At 43.0% G+C, this 13,255-nt stretch overlaps 1 protein-coding gene across 4 annotated transcripts in view; it reads left to right on the top strand.

Moving 5' to 3' along the window:
- Nucleotides 1–13,255, top strand: part of SLC8A1 (solute carrier family 8 member A1) — a 386,698-nt gene that overhangs the window by 20,097 nt on the left and 353,346 nt on the right. For 2 of the 4 annotated variants that reach the window (XM_074331919.1, XM_074331920.1), the window contains exon 2: nucleotides 8,910–9,021. The exons of the other annotated variants lie outside the window; for them this stretch is intronic. The gene's annotated coding sequence lies outside the window, so the exon portion shown is untranslated. The remainder of the gene's footprint in view (nucleotides 1–8,909; nucleotides 9,022–13,255) is intronic. 4 annotated transcript variants of the gene reach the window in all.

The raw sequence follows: 13,255 nt of genomic DNA, 5'->3' as shown, positions 1-13,255 counted from the left end.
TTATTTCTCTCGTATTGTGGATGTTTTTTCCTGGCAGACATTGTTTGCATAAATGTGTTGGTCATCTGTTTAAAAATCTGTGGTGTAAACAATAATATTGTTTTGTATCACTAGTCTGTCAAGGTAGAGAAGGTGGAGGAGACAATTAGATCAATCCAAAGTAATGGTTGATTGGTTCATGATCATTGACATTTGTGAAAGGAAATGAATTGATAAAATATAACTATGCCTCCACCAATTATTAGGCTATTCATTTTTCTGTGGTATTGGACACAGCCTAACTAATGAAAACTGTGCTTTTATCATGCCCTGTGATCTTAGGACAAACTTCCAGTGAGTTAATACTGAATCCTGGGATTCTTATGAAGCTCATATAATGCAAAATCCCTACTGTTCAAACCACTAAATTGATCAGTTGAGAATACTGTACTTACTTTAGATGCCACGTTTTTAAAGAGTTAATAAAATGCAAATGACCAGGAAGGCAGATCATCTGGGAAGAACCTCAGTGACGAGCAGGTGAAGGAGCCATGTATGTTTTGGTTTATTTGAGGCCTGTGAGCTTCCTTCCAATACAGAAAGGTCCAGCACACAAAAGGTGAGGGCTTTATTTAGAGTGCAACAACAACACCCATAGCAGACTTTATACTACGGAAGATTGCAGACCAACGTGAAGAATTTTCCAATCATTTGAGATGTATATCAAAGGGTTAGGCTTCCTTGCAAAGAGGTGACTTTCTTTAGGGTGATTAAAAGTATTCAAAGAATGTCAGACAACCAATTTTCAGATGAGTTACTGAAGGAATGTTTTATTACAAAAGAATTTGGACTGTGTAGTCTTTAAGGACCCTTCCAACTCAAATAATTTAGAATTCTCTGGTTAGCTGGTACATAGCAAGTAATCAAAGGACGGTAAATTCAGAAGATAAATTCAGTTTTACATGTAACAGGTGAAACAGATTCTTATTTAATAAATAAAGGAGAATTATTTTTAAGGGATCTGCAATATGAAATTGGCAACCTCAGATGAGGAAGAATACTGGGTTGCCCCCCCCCTCCAAAAAAATTGGCCCCAAATCAAGCTATGGCATTTGGATAATTTGCACAGTTAAGAGAAGCACAGACTAGGTTCTCAATTATTATTTGTCGAGTTGCTTCATGCATGCAACCATTTACTGAGTAGCTGAGGCAACATGCTAGGTGTACTTACTTTGTGCAAGGTACTGTGCTAGGTTCTAGGAACAGCAGAGTGAACACTCTCTGCCCTTGAGATTCCACTACAGTGTACAACTAGATTAAACAGAAATAACGCTCATTACAATGTTCCCTCATTACAGTTATGGTAAGTGCATTTCTAGAAATATAGTGTATGTAACAGGGGACTTGAGCTGGTCTGGGTGATCAGGGGAAGTTTTCTTAAGAAAATGACATTGAGCTGAGTTATGAGAAAATAGCCACTAAATTTTACAAGCATGTATAGAATGAATATGAGCAGTTCTATACCAACAAAGTAAAAATGCATAAATATAGACAACAGAAAAGGATATAATACCAAAGATACATTAAAAATGTATATAATATTTACAAAAGTCATATGTTATTTATACTACCGTGTTTCCCCGAAAGTAAGACCTAGCCAGAAAATAAGCCCTAGCATGATTTTTCAGAATGACATCCCCTGAACATAAGCCCTAATGCGTCTTTTGGAGCAAAAATTAGTATAGGACTGGGTCTTATTTTCGGGGAAACACAGTATGTCATCATCATGTCTAACCTGCTTTTCAATAAAGTATCAAGCAAGGCACTTACAGAAAAGCTACTTGTCTAGCACGTAAAGAATTACATTTAGCAAAATTGGGGCTGAATATTAGTGAAACATTCTTAAAGATTCCTTCCTCCTCTAAAACTATGACATCTATGAAACAACCCAAAATGCCATGGAATAGGAGAAATAGGTAAAATGTTTGTGAATCATTATCATTAAAATTACAAGTAATGGATATAGGACTGAGTCACAGGCCTTCAGAAATAATTATTGAGCCATTGATTCTTTCTCTAAGACTGAATTAATTTATTTAGAAGAAACAGATTTTCTCTTTTCTGATAGGGCTTTGTTAGTTTACTTAATATTAATCACCCCCCGCCCCAATCTAACTATTTTGTAATCTGGCTGGTTTTTCATGATTAGTATTGGTTCCCCAAGCGTGAATTGGTTGATTTGGCTCCTATGACCAAACATCTGCCCACACCTTCTATAATATGTCACTTCCTATTTTCCTGTGAAAGTCATTTGCTTCACACACTCCACCAACTTCCTCCTTATCTCAGCGGTTTGCATTTACTTCACATCCACCAACTGTGCCATTTGTATACGAGCAATTTATCAAATTTATTCATTCAACAAATACTGAATGTCTGGTATGCTTAGGTCATATATGAAATTTTCTACATAGTATTTTTTGAGCATTGCTAGAAAGGTGCTATGTATAGAATGTCTTCTCTCTCCTGTTGGAAATTCCAGCATTTGTAGAATTGCTTTTATTAAGATTGTTTTCCTGGGGTTCTCTTTTACGTGGTAATTATTCTAAAGCGAGAAACAGTTTTAGCTACTAATAATACAGTAAGAGTAGTTAATTTTTTAAAAAACTGTTTGTTTATTATAATATGTCTTCATTTGATGGGAGAAATCGGAGCAAAATGACAAGGACCCCTGAGATAAAGAGGGGAAGGTGACCAAGGTGAGGAAGACTATATCACCTGCCTCACCATTTGCTTAAAATCTTCTGATATTTCAAAGTTGAAGAAGCAGGTTTTATAGGGAATGATCATCAAAGCAACATTGTTTTTCCTCCCACTGTTTTTTAAAACTTCAGTACAAACCTGGGCGGTAAATGATAAAAGGTAATTGTTAGTAGAAACTCTGCGATTGTTTTAAGACATCAACCGTCCCAATTCAGAAAGAAGCATGCCTGGTCCCATATAATGAGCAGTTTAATTTGATATAAAGTTGAGTGCTTTTCCCTGGGCCCTATAGGTCGGCTGCAGGCTCATGACTTGTAGGGTGAGCGCTGGGAGTGAGGGGGGAGGAGGGTTGCTCTCTCCTTGCCTGCCTGCTTCTACTCCTCCCCTATTCTTGTTAACCCAATCAGGGCTGAGCTTTGAGGGGGGAAAGGGAAGAGGAAGCGGAAATAAGAAAGTGCCAGAAAGCTCTTAGTCATTCTTTAGTGTGATGACTTCTCATAGTCGGACTGCTGTCTAACTCTTGCTCTCATGGGAACTGTCTTGCATTCTTAAAGCGATCCCAGCAGTGAATACATTAAATTATAATTCCCAAGGTGTGTGACACACTGCATTTTTCTCTGACCCGCATGTCCATCTTCAGCATCTTTCTGCTGAAGTTCCATCATATACCTGGTGGTCCTTCTGGATAGACCCTAACATGAGTACACAGTAGCTCTCTTGTGTCCATGGCCCACATCTAGTTCATGAGAAACACTTAACACATGCTTTGAATGCTGCCTGCAGTTGTTCACTTAAGACCCAAATGCAGACCTCCGCCCTCTCTCCCTCTGCCCTGCTAACTCACGTAACAGTACCGACTGTCTCCTTTACCTTTTCAAATGTATGTTGGATATTATGTTCCCCAAATTCCAGGAGAGACATCTCAAGCCCTCAAGCCCTTCTTACTAGCTTTGAGTGATGGTGACAGGGAGTGTTCGAGGTGCTATTTATATAGAACCATCAAGGAAAGCCTCTATGATCAAGTTACATTAAAACAATTTATTGTAAGGATACTGGGATACTCATAGCACCCCTGGGAAGTGGAGAAGCAGACCTGGTGCATGGGCAGAAACAAGAAAAGGATGGATGGTCAGACTCCCTCCATGCTAGTCCAGTAAGGACACTGTCCCACAGATCCCTGAGTTCCCAGTTTACAGAACTGCCCTGTTTACAGAATAATTTACAGGTATATTAAGTAATACCAGTCCTTCCAAAGGGCACTATGATAACTGCTGTATCTGGAAATAGAACATTGCTGCTGGTCCCACCCTGGAGTGGATGCTCCATTTCTCTTCTTTCCCATCCTCGCTAGCTCCCACTGAGAGGTACAGTCAGGTGCCTTTGGTTGATCGCAGGTTATGTGCCCACATTCTAGATGCCCAGGAGCCAGTACAAACTATTAGACTTTTCAACATCTATGGTGAGAAATTGAAACCAGAGGCCAAATGAGTCCGGGGTTCATGCTGCCTGCAACACTCAGCCATTACATCAACACATGAGTTGGGTCATAGAATAAACATTTATTAGCAGAGCACCGGTGGTCTGAGAAGACAGTAGGTTAACACCTTCAAAAACTGTCTTAACATTCTCAGACCAGCCTGGGGTGTTTAAGGGAAAATCTGGGCATCCTCCATAGGCCACATGATGTTCCAGGGGTCTGCAGGGAGCCTCCCCTCTGGTGATGTGGCTCTCCAATGTGCTCATCAACCTAGGAGCAGTGATGACAGTAACCTGGAAAGCATGGTAGGCCATAGAGATTGTGATCAGTAAGCATGGGGGTGTTCATCATAAGTTTCAGGGTAATTTTCTACGGCAGGAAACTGGGACGGGGCATTCCAAGCTCAAACTGCAGGGAGGGGGTTGATCTATTAAGTTATAGGGCAGGGAGAGGCAAGGCCAGGGACATTGCAAGGCCTCTTTTGAGTTCCAACTGGGCCCTGTTTCAATTCCCCACTGTCAAAGGTAAAGTCCATGTCTATGGGCCTAGCTGGAGATGAAATTTGTCTCTGTGACATTGAAGAAAGGCTCAAGCTCCCGGTGTCCGTAGGGCCTTCGACAGCTGTAAGCGGACCTGTAAGCGGGACACACTGAATACGCAGCAAAACATGAGCCCTACAATTACAAACAACAGGAAAATGAGAAATGCTTCCCTTAAACTGGCAAGGTTGGGGAGCCAGGAGATGAGTCAGGAGAGATCAAGACCAAAGAACCCTTCTCTCTGTTTAATATTAGATATGAGATCATGCATTTGTTTAACCTTCCCCTCAATTAGGGGGAACTATCAGTAAGGTTAAAGTGCAAAGTCCTAATTCCTCACATCCATGGTTATATTTTAGCAACAAATAATCCATAGCGACCCGATTTTTAAGGACGGCCTCTCTGACCTGTCCTAGTTCTTCCCCAAGAGCATGGATGGCCTGAGAGGTGACATTCAGGGCCTTTACCATAGAGCAGGCCATCCTGCTGATTTCTATATTCAGGGCAATAGTCATGGCTGGCATCACAAAGAGAGATAAGGCTGTGTATTGGGCTGGACTAAACAAGGTTACCTCACTATTGCAGTCAGAGTTTCTCTGTGATTGTCTGGTTGGTGGGGTCTCCGTGGCAGAAAAACAGTAAGTCTTCCAAGGGAGCAAGGCCCTCCTGCACTATTGGCTGGCACATAAGAATAGACAGTTCATCCACAGATGAGGAACCACCCAGCGGGTAACTTAACATGTCCCTTGACATAACTCACTGAGATGTTAGAACTGCATTTCAGGTCTGCGTCCGCTGTAACAACAAAACAAGAGTAGGTACAACCAGTAAACACAACACCATCCTCTGCTGGGGTCACCGCCGAGGCCTTGAGGGAAAACATAGCTTTGTTAGAATATGACATAAGGTTGTCAATGTATTGGAACATCGTGTGATTCCTGATAGTCTCTAGTGGGGTACAAACTCCTATTAAGCAGGAGGGGAAGGTGTGTTCTATGTACGTCCCTCCTGAAAGGCAAAAATCAGAGATTTTAAGTACATGTTTAGCCAGATAAATCCAGACATTGTCATCCCTTTCAGATGGTATTAGTCTCTTTGAGGAACATCCTAGGAGGACTGCTGTGAGAACAAGTATTTGAGGTCCCCTAATGGCGTGGATCTCCATGATATAGTATCTTCTCTTCTATCTTCTGGTTCTGTCCTCTTTATTCTGGTGTGGTGAATCCAGGGCTGAATTCCCTCAAGTTTGACGGCTGAGTTCAGTCCAAGGTCTGGTGCATTGTTCATTTAGCTGGTCAGCAGGTCCTTGGTGTTTCCAGGTTTTAAGTAGTACTTTGTCTCCAGTCTTGAAAGGATGGTAGGGTCAGCTCTCTGCTGAATGCAAACTTATGTATAGTCTCCACTACCTGGGTTAAGTTCTCTAAGATAATTTCTAACATGTAAATCATGGTTAAACACAGATGGAGCTATGTCCCTTAGGGGCTTGGAATGGTCTCCCATAAACAATTTCAAATGGGCTTAATATAAGCTTGCTTTGGGTACCCACCCAGACTCTCAGCAGGGCAAGTGGTAGTGCTTGAGTCCATGGTAGTTGAGTTTCCTGGCAGAGTTTTGCTATGTCTTTTTTAAGGGTATGATTTATTTGTTTCTATTTTGCCTGAGGATTGGGGCCTCCAAGGCATGTGAAGTATCCAAGTAATATTAAGGTGCTCACTCACATTTTGAGTGACGGCTGAGATAAATAATGGTCTACTATCATTTTGCAGGCTTTGGGGGAGTCTGTACCTGAGAATGACCTCCCGGAGTAGTGCCTTGACTACCTCAGTGCCTTTTCTATTCAAGTGGGAAATGCTTCTAACTACCCTGAGGAAGTATCTGTGCAGGCAAGCAGGAACTGGTAATTGCCCTGTGCCCTGGGCATTTGAGTGAAGTCAATCTGCTAGCCAGCAAAGGGCAGCTGGCCTTTTTATTGACGACCTTGGCCTCTAGAGTCTGGATACATCTTTGGATTATTTATCTGGCAAATTGAGCACTTATTGATAATATCTTGAGCTATTTTTGAAGTGAATTCTAGTGACCCAGGGAGACACATAATCAAGTAAAGCATCTCTCCCAAAGCGCATGGCCTGATGTGTTTCTTGGAGAATCAATGGCAGAAGTGAGGAGAGGATGAAGACTTGCCCTTCTGAGTTGACCTTCCATTCCCTGTGGAACTATTCTGTGTGTAGCCCCTCTGGGAGGCTGATGCGTCTGGAGATCTATTATGGGAGCCAGGGCCATAACTATATGTAGGTGGGCTCCCTCCTTGGCTGCAGAGTCGGCCTGTCTGTTTCCTGTTGCCAATTGATCTCCACCTTTCTGACGCCCCGGGCAATGCATTATGGCCACTTGGGTGGGTGGGTTCTTGGACAGCCTCAAGTAGCTGTAAAATGTCTGAGGCATGTTTTATTTCTTTCTTCCCAGCAGTAAGGGGGCCACGTTCTTTCCAAATAGCCCCATGTGTATGTAATACCAGGAAAGCATATTTAGAGTCAATATAAACATTGACTCGTTTTCCCTTGGCTAGTTCAAGTGCACAGATTAGTGCAATGAGTTCAGCCTTCTGGGTGGACATACCTGCTGATAAAGGTTGGGCCTCTATTGTTTGGTCCAGAGTAATCATTGCATATCCCGCTTTTGTCTCCCGTTGTCGACCAAGCTGCTTCCGTCTACAAAAAGAGTCCAATCTGGGTCCTGGATGGGTTGGTCCTGTAGATCTAGCCAGCTGGAATAATTTCCACAGTTTCTATACAGTCACGTACTAACGGTTCATGGTGGAGGAATAGCAGTGTTGTTGGATTTAGGACAGAGACTGTTTGGAGTTGGAGGTTTGGATTACCTAACAGGATGGCTTGATATTTGTCACCCAGCTGTCAACCATAATCCGCCCTTTTGTTGCAGTAGTGTTAATACCTGGTGTGGCACTAGTATAGTCATGTGCTGTCCAAGAGAAAACTGTTCTGTCTCTTGTACCAGTTCACAGGTGGCAGCTATGGCCCACAGGCAGCTGGCCATCCCTGCACGGCATTATCCAAGCTCTTAGAGAGGGAAGCTACTGGCTGCTGAGTAGTCCCAATCACCTGGGTTAACATCCCCAAGGAAAAGCCTTGTTTCTCATGAACGTATAAGCAGAATGGCTTAGACACATTGAGCAGCCCAAGAGCCGGAGCAGCGCTTAAGAGCCCCTTTAAGTTCTGGAAGGTGATTTGACATTCAGGAGTCCAATCAAGGGGCAATCTTTCCTCTGCTTTTAGCGCCTCATATAAGGGCTTGGTGATGAGGCTGAAATTAGGAATCCAAATCCTGCAAAATCCAGCCATTCCTAAAAATCCCTGTAACTGTCTCCTAGTTGTAGGAGTTTCCAGACCTCGTATTAGATCCTTCCAGTCTTTGAGGAGGCTTCTCTTTCCGGGCTCGAGAAGAAACCCTAGAAAGGTGACCTCATTTTTACAGATCTGGGCTTTTTCTCAAGAAACCTTGCACCCACATTCTGCCAGGTGATTTAAAGTCTCTACTGTATTGTTTAGGCAATCTTGTTCAGAGTCGCCAGTGACTAACAAATCATCCACATACTGCAGAAGCACTCCTCTTTCCAGCTGCAAGGCCTGAAAGTCCTGGGCCGCAGCTTCCAGAAGAGGGTAGGAGAGTTCTTAAAGCCTTGTAGCAACACAATCCTACAAGATTTCGTCCTGACTCGTGAGTCAGGATCTTGCCATTCAAAGGCAAACAACTCTTGTTACTGCGGATCCAGGGGTGTACGGAAAAAGGCATCCTTCAAATCCAGCGCAGGGAATTACTGGGAAGTACCAGGAAGGCCAGTCAACAGGTATATGAGATTAGTACAGTCGGATGAATAGCTTCTGTTATTTCATTAATTGCTCGCAAATCCTGGACAGACCAGTATTCCTGAGATTTAGGTTTCCGAACCGTCAGAGTGGGAGTGTTATATGGTGATTGGCAGGGCGGAATAAGGCCTAAATCGTTGAATTTCTAAATTAAAGGTTGGATGCCTTTCAAGGCCTCCATTTTGAGGGGGTACTGCCTTTTCCAGGGAGTCGGTGCTCCTTCTTTCAGCCTTATTTTTATTGGTTCACTGTTCTTGGCTCTGCCAGGGCTCCCATCTGCCCAAACGGAGGGACTGACCAGTAACAAGAAAGCGGAATCTTCTAGCCTGTTCTCCAGTGTCGCTGTCAGGTCCTCGCCTTCCAGGAGCATCTGGAGCCGGTATGCGTTTTCAATAGGAACCTGTAGGTGGAGCTAGTTCGCTTCAGGAGCAAAGGTTATTTGAGCCTGTAATTTTGAGAGTAAATCCCCGCCCAGCAGAGGTATTGGACAATCGGGCTTATATAGAAACTTATGTTGCAAATGTGTATCTCCTACTACACATTGTAATGGTTGCAGAAAATGCTGATATTCCGGTTTGCAGGTCATCCCAGTAACCTGAAGAGTTTATCGCGAAAGTCCAGTAATTTTGTCACTCAGAACAGAGTATATAGCACCAGTATCAAGAAGAAAGTCTACTTTCCTGTTCCCCAAGGCTCCTTGTGGGTGATTGCCAATCACCTCTGTTTGGGGAACAGAGGAGACCCGGGATCCATCATTCTTCCTCAGAACGGGCCATCCTTTCGGCCATCAGGGTGATTTCCGGCCCTTCGGTTTGCGTTGATTAGGGTTTTCCTTCTCCAATAACCTTTCATTTTGCAATAGGCGCACTGGTCTGTCTCTAGTGGGGGGCCCAGTCACCATCTATTCGCCCTCTGCCACTCATACCCCTTTATCTGATTCATAAAAATGGTGGCGGCCTTCACCTTTTGGTATTCACGGCTATTGTACATGCTATAAGGTGATATCTACAAGCTAAGCTGTGCATGTGGCATGCTCTTGACTCCATCTAACTTTTGAAGCTTATTCTGATGTCCGGGGTACTCTGGGAGATAAAACTCATACTGATCATGAGAGATTTGGGGGATCAATATCAGTATATTGTCTGTAAGCTTGGTAAATACTCTCTAAAAACTCTGAGGGATCCTCATTTGGTTTTGTGGGACCGACTGTACCATATTGAAGCTCTTTTGTTTTGGCACTCCTTTCCGTAACCTCTCTATAAGACATCACCGGTAATGTTCTAATCTGGACTGATTATTCCTATCGTAAGGGTCTCCGTCTGGCTGAACAAGAGGGATTGCCCCATCCAGTGCTGGGGTCCCATGAAGGTCCTCCTGGTGCAATCTCTCGGCTTCTTCTTAAGCCTTGCCTGTCACCAGCCTTCACTCATCTGCCGTCAGCAGCATGTTGACTTGTACATCTGCCCAGGTGGGCCGATGGGTGGCAAACACTGAGGAGACCAGATAAGTTATCTTTGGGGGATTATCTCGATAAGAGAGGTTAAAATTTTTCCAATTCATTAAATCTGAAGTGGAAAAGGGAGTATGTGCTTAATAATATCCAACAGGCTGTCCCCCAGGGCCACCCCGACAGTATCTGCCGCAAATAATATTGCCCTGCCCTGGCCCCTGGCTCCCTAGCCCTACTCTGAATTAGGTACCATGTCTGGTACCAGATGGGGAGAACATTCCATTAACACTGTCTACTTCAGACACATGGCTGTGGGGGATCAATTTCCAGCTACCAGGACGTTGAGTTCCTCCTCATCCTTCAATTCCCCTGGCCTAGAATCAGGGATTAGGACAGCTGCTGGTTCTGGCTCTGAGGCAGTGTGCCTCTGAACCATCAGCTTGTTATCCTCTTTGCTATTTTCCAAATTATGCAAATTTCTAAACATCTGTATATAAGGTATTTCATCCCATTTTCCAGACCGCTGACAGAACAATTCCAGTTGCAAAATAGTATGATTCAATGAATCATTGAGCAGACAGCACTCTCCAGAATCTAATATACACATTGGCCAAGCGATATTGCAATAGAACATTAATTTCTTTTTGATTAATAGCCGTAGTGTTGCCAATGGCGTAGTACTTTGCCCAGTGGGCTCTTGGCCGGGATTGAAACCTTAGATCCTATTTTTGAGCTTGTACACATACAGCTGCACTTAACACACACTTACACGCACAGATAGATCCAAGTATTCCCTGAAATGGACAGACAAAACCAGATAAACTAAATTTGGATATGAGCACCAAAACTAAACCTGGCCAGGCACCAAATCAGGACATGACGTCATCTTATTCCACATGCGTGGTCCGTGGACCACCAGACAATCGGCCAGTGGGCGAACACCAAACACCACATGTGGCCCTAAAACCACCCAATGCCCAAAGGCCAAAACTGAGCCTGGTGACTTTTGTAAGACTTACCAGAGGAGTCCCTAGGCTGTCCTTTTGTGTTCACCGGAAACTGAAACCAGAGGCAGCGCTGCTGCCTACGCCGCTCAGCCAATAGACCAACACAGGAGTTGGGTCATAGAATAAGTGTTTATTATCAGAGCACCAGTGGTCTGAGAAAGCAGTAGGTTAACACTTTTAAAAACTGCCTTAACATTGTCAGACCGGCTTGTGGTATTTAAGGGAAAATCTGGGCATTTCTCCAGAGGCTATGTGATGGTTCTGGTAGTCTGCAGGGAGCCTCCCCTCTGGTGATGTGGCTCTCCAATGTGCTCACCAACCTAGGAGCAGTGATGACAGTAACCTGGAAAGAATGCTAGGCCATAAAGATTATAATCAGTAAGCATGTGGGTGTTCATCATAAGTTTCAGGGTAATTTTCTAAGGCAGGAAACTGAGACAGGGATCATTCTAAGCTCAGGAACTGAGACAGGGGTCATTCCAAGCTCAAACCCCAGAGAGGGGGGTTAATCAATTGTTAAGCTATAGGGCAGGGAGAGGCGAGGCCAGGGACATTGTAAAGCCTCTTTTGTGGGGGTCCCAATCGGGCCCTGCTTCAGAATGAGCTCTGCCTTAATATTTATTGACTGAATAATAATTACTAAACACCTGCTATCTACCAGGCACAATTTTGCACTAGGTCCTGGGGTTGAGCAAGCCAATAAGATATAGTCCCACCTCATGGAGCATCCATTCTAGAGGAAAGAAGGAGGTAATGTTAGTTAAGTTATACAGGGGGGAATAAAGCATGGTAGAGGATGGAGAGTGAGCAGAGGAAGTTAGCCAAATTCACGTGGTGAAGAATTTATTTCCCAAACAACAAAAAAAGAGGATCAAATATTTAGTAGCAAAAAATAATTAACATGCGCTATAGGAACCTAATTTAGAATAAGGTGTCAATGAAAATCATCTGAACAGTTTCAAAGGAAAACTCTTAACATTAATTTGACTGATAGCAGCATGATAGGAATAATGTATTTTCTCCCAAAGTGACAGTTTGTGAGGGTTGATTTTATTTGAACACACGATAATACTGCATTTGTTTAAAACAGTATAGTCGTATCATGTTAGTTACAGTTATACATGTTCTAAAGTGAAATCTTCTTAACAGGATGATGGTTGGTGCTAGCATTCTCAGTAAAGGTTTGTATCAGTTGGGGTTAAGTTCAGCTGCCAATGACAAAACCCAAAATAGACATTTCTTAAGTAAGATAGTGGCCTGTCTCTCTAATGAACATAATCTGGATATAAGTGGTTCAGGGGTGATAGAGAGACTTTATGATCGCTGGAACTCCTATCTATGTTGATTCTGTGCCAACCGAGGGTGCTGTCACGACCATGAAGGCTGCTCAAATTCCAGTCATTAGTCTGCATTCGAGCTAGCAGAAAGGAGGAAGGGGAAGAGAAAGGAGCAAACGGGGTATGGCAGCTGTCTTTCAAGTTTTTCTGGAAGTTGTCATATAACACTCCTTTTTCCTTCTCATCAGACAGAACATCACCATGTGGCCACACTTTACTGCTTATTCTAAGCGTTTCAAACCGAGGGATCTGTTACTAACAGAATATTGGACTAGATGATTAGCAGACTGTCAGTTTTGCTTTGTTTTGTTTTTCTTTAACGCAGCTATGCTCGTGGAGGTTAAGACTATGCTTTCTCTCCCTCTGAATGGTGAACTTCCCATATACTTCTTCATGCTGCTTATAAGTTTATGGCTGTCTCACCCAGCCTCCCCCTCTATGCATACTTTGGCTTATTAGACTATAAGCTTGGGGGTGGGGTGGGAGGGTTGTCAGAGGTGTATCTTCTTTTACTTTTAATCACCCAGTCTTCATTAATTATATATATTGAGTAATAAATTGCGTTTTTAAATTTAAATTTTATAATATGAAAATAAATAGACTATCTTAATAGTCATAATAATGGAAAATATTTGGCTAATCATTGTATCTTTTCATTTATTGTCATCACCATTTTATTTCATACAGTAGGAGTGGCTGTGGCTCCTATAATAGAAATAAGGGGAAGCATTGTTTCTCTATGACTTTCAGAAAACAGGAAGTATCTAGAAGAGACATTGTGTTGTTATGGTAAACAGAACAAGGCACTGGAGACAGGCT

Source organism: Rhinolophus sinicus, linkage group LG05, assembly GCF_036562045.2.
Source record: "Rhinolophus sinicus isolate RSC01 linkage group LG05, ASM3656204v1, whole genome shotgun sequence".
Taxonomy (NCBI): Eukaryota; Metazoa; Chordata; class Mammalia; order Chiroptera; family Rhinolophidae; genus Rhinolophus; species Rhinolophus sinicus.
This window is presented reverse-complemented; position numbering and strand designations above follow the sequence as displayed.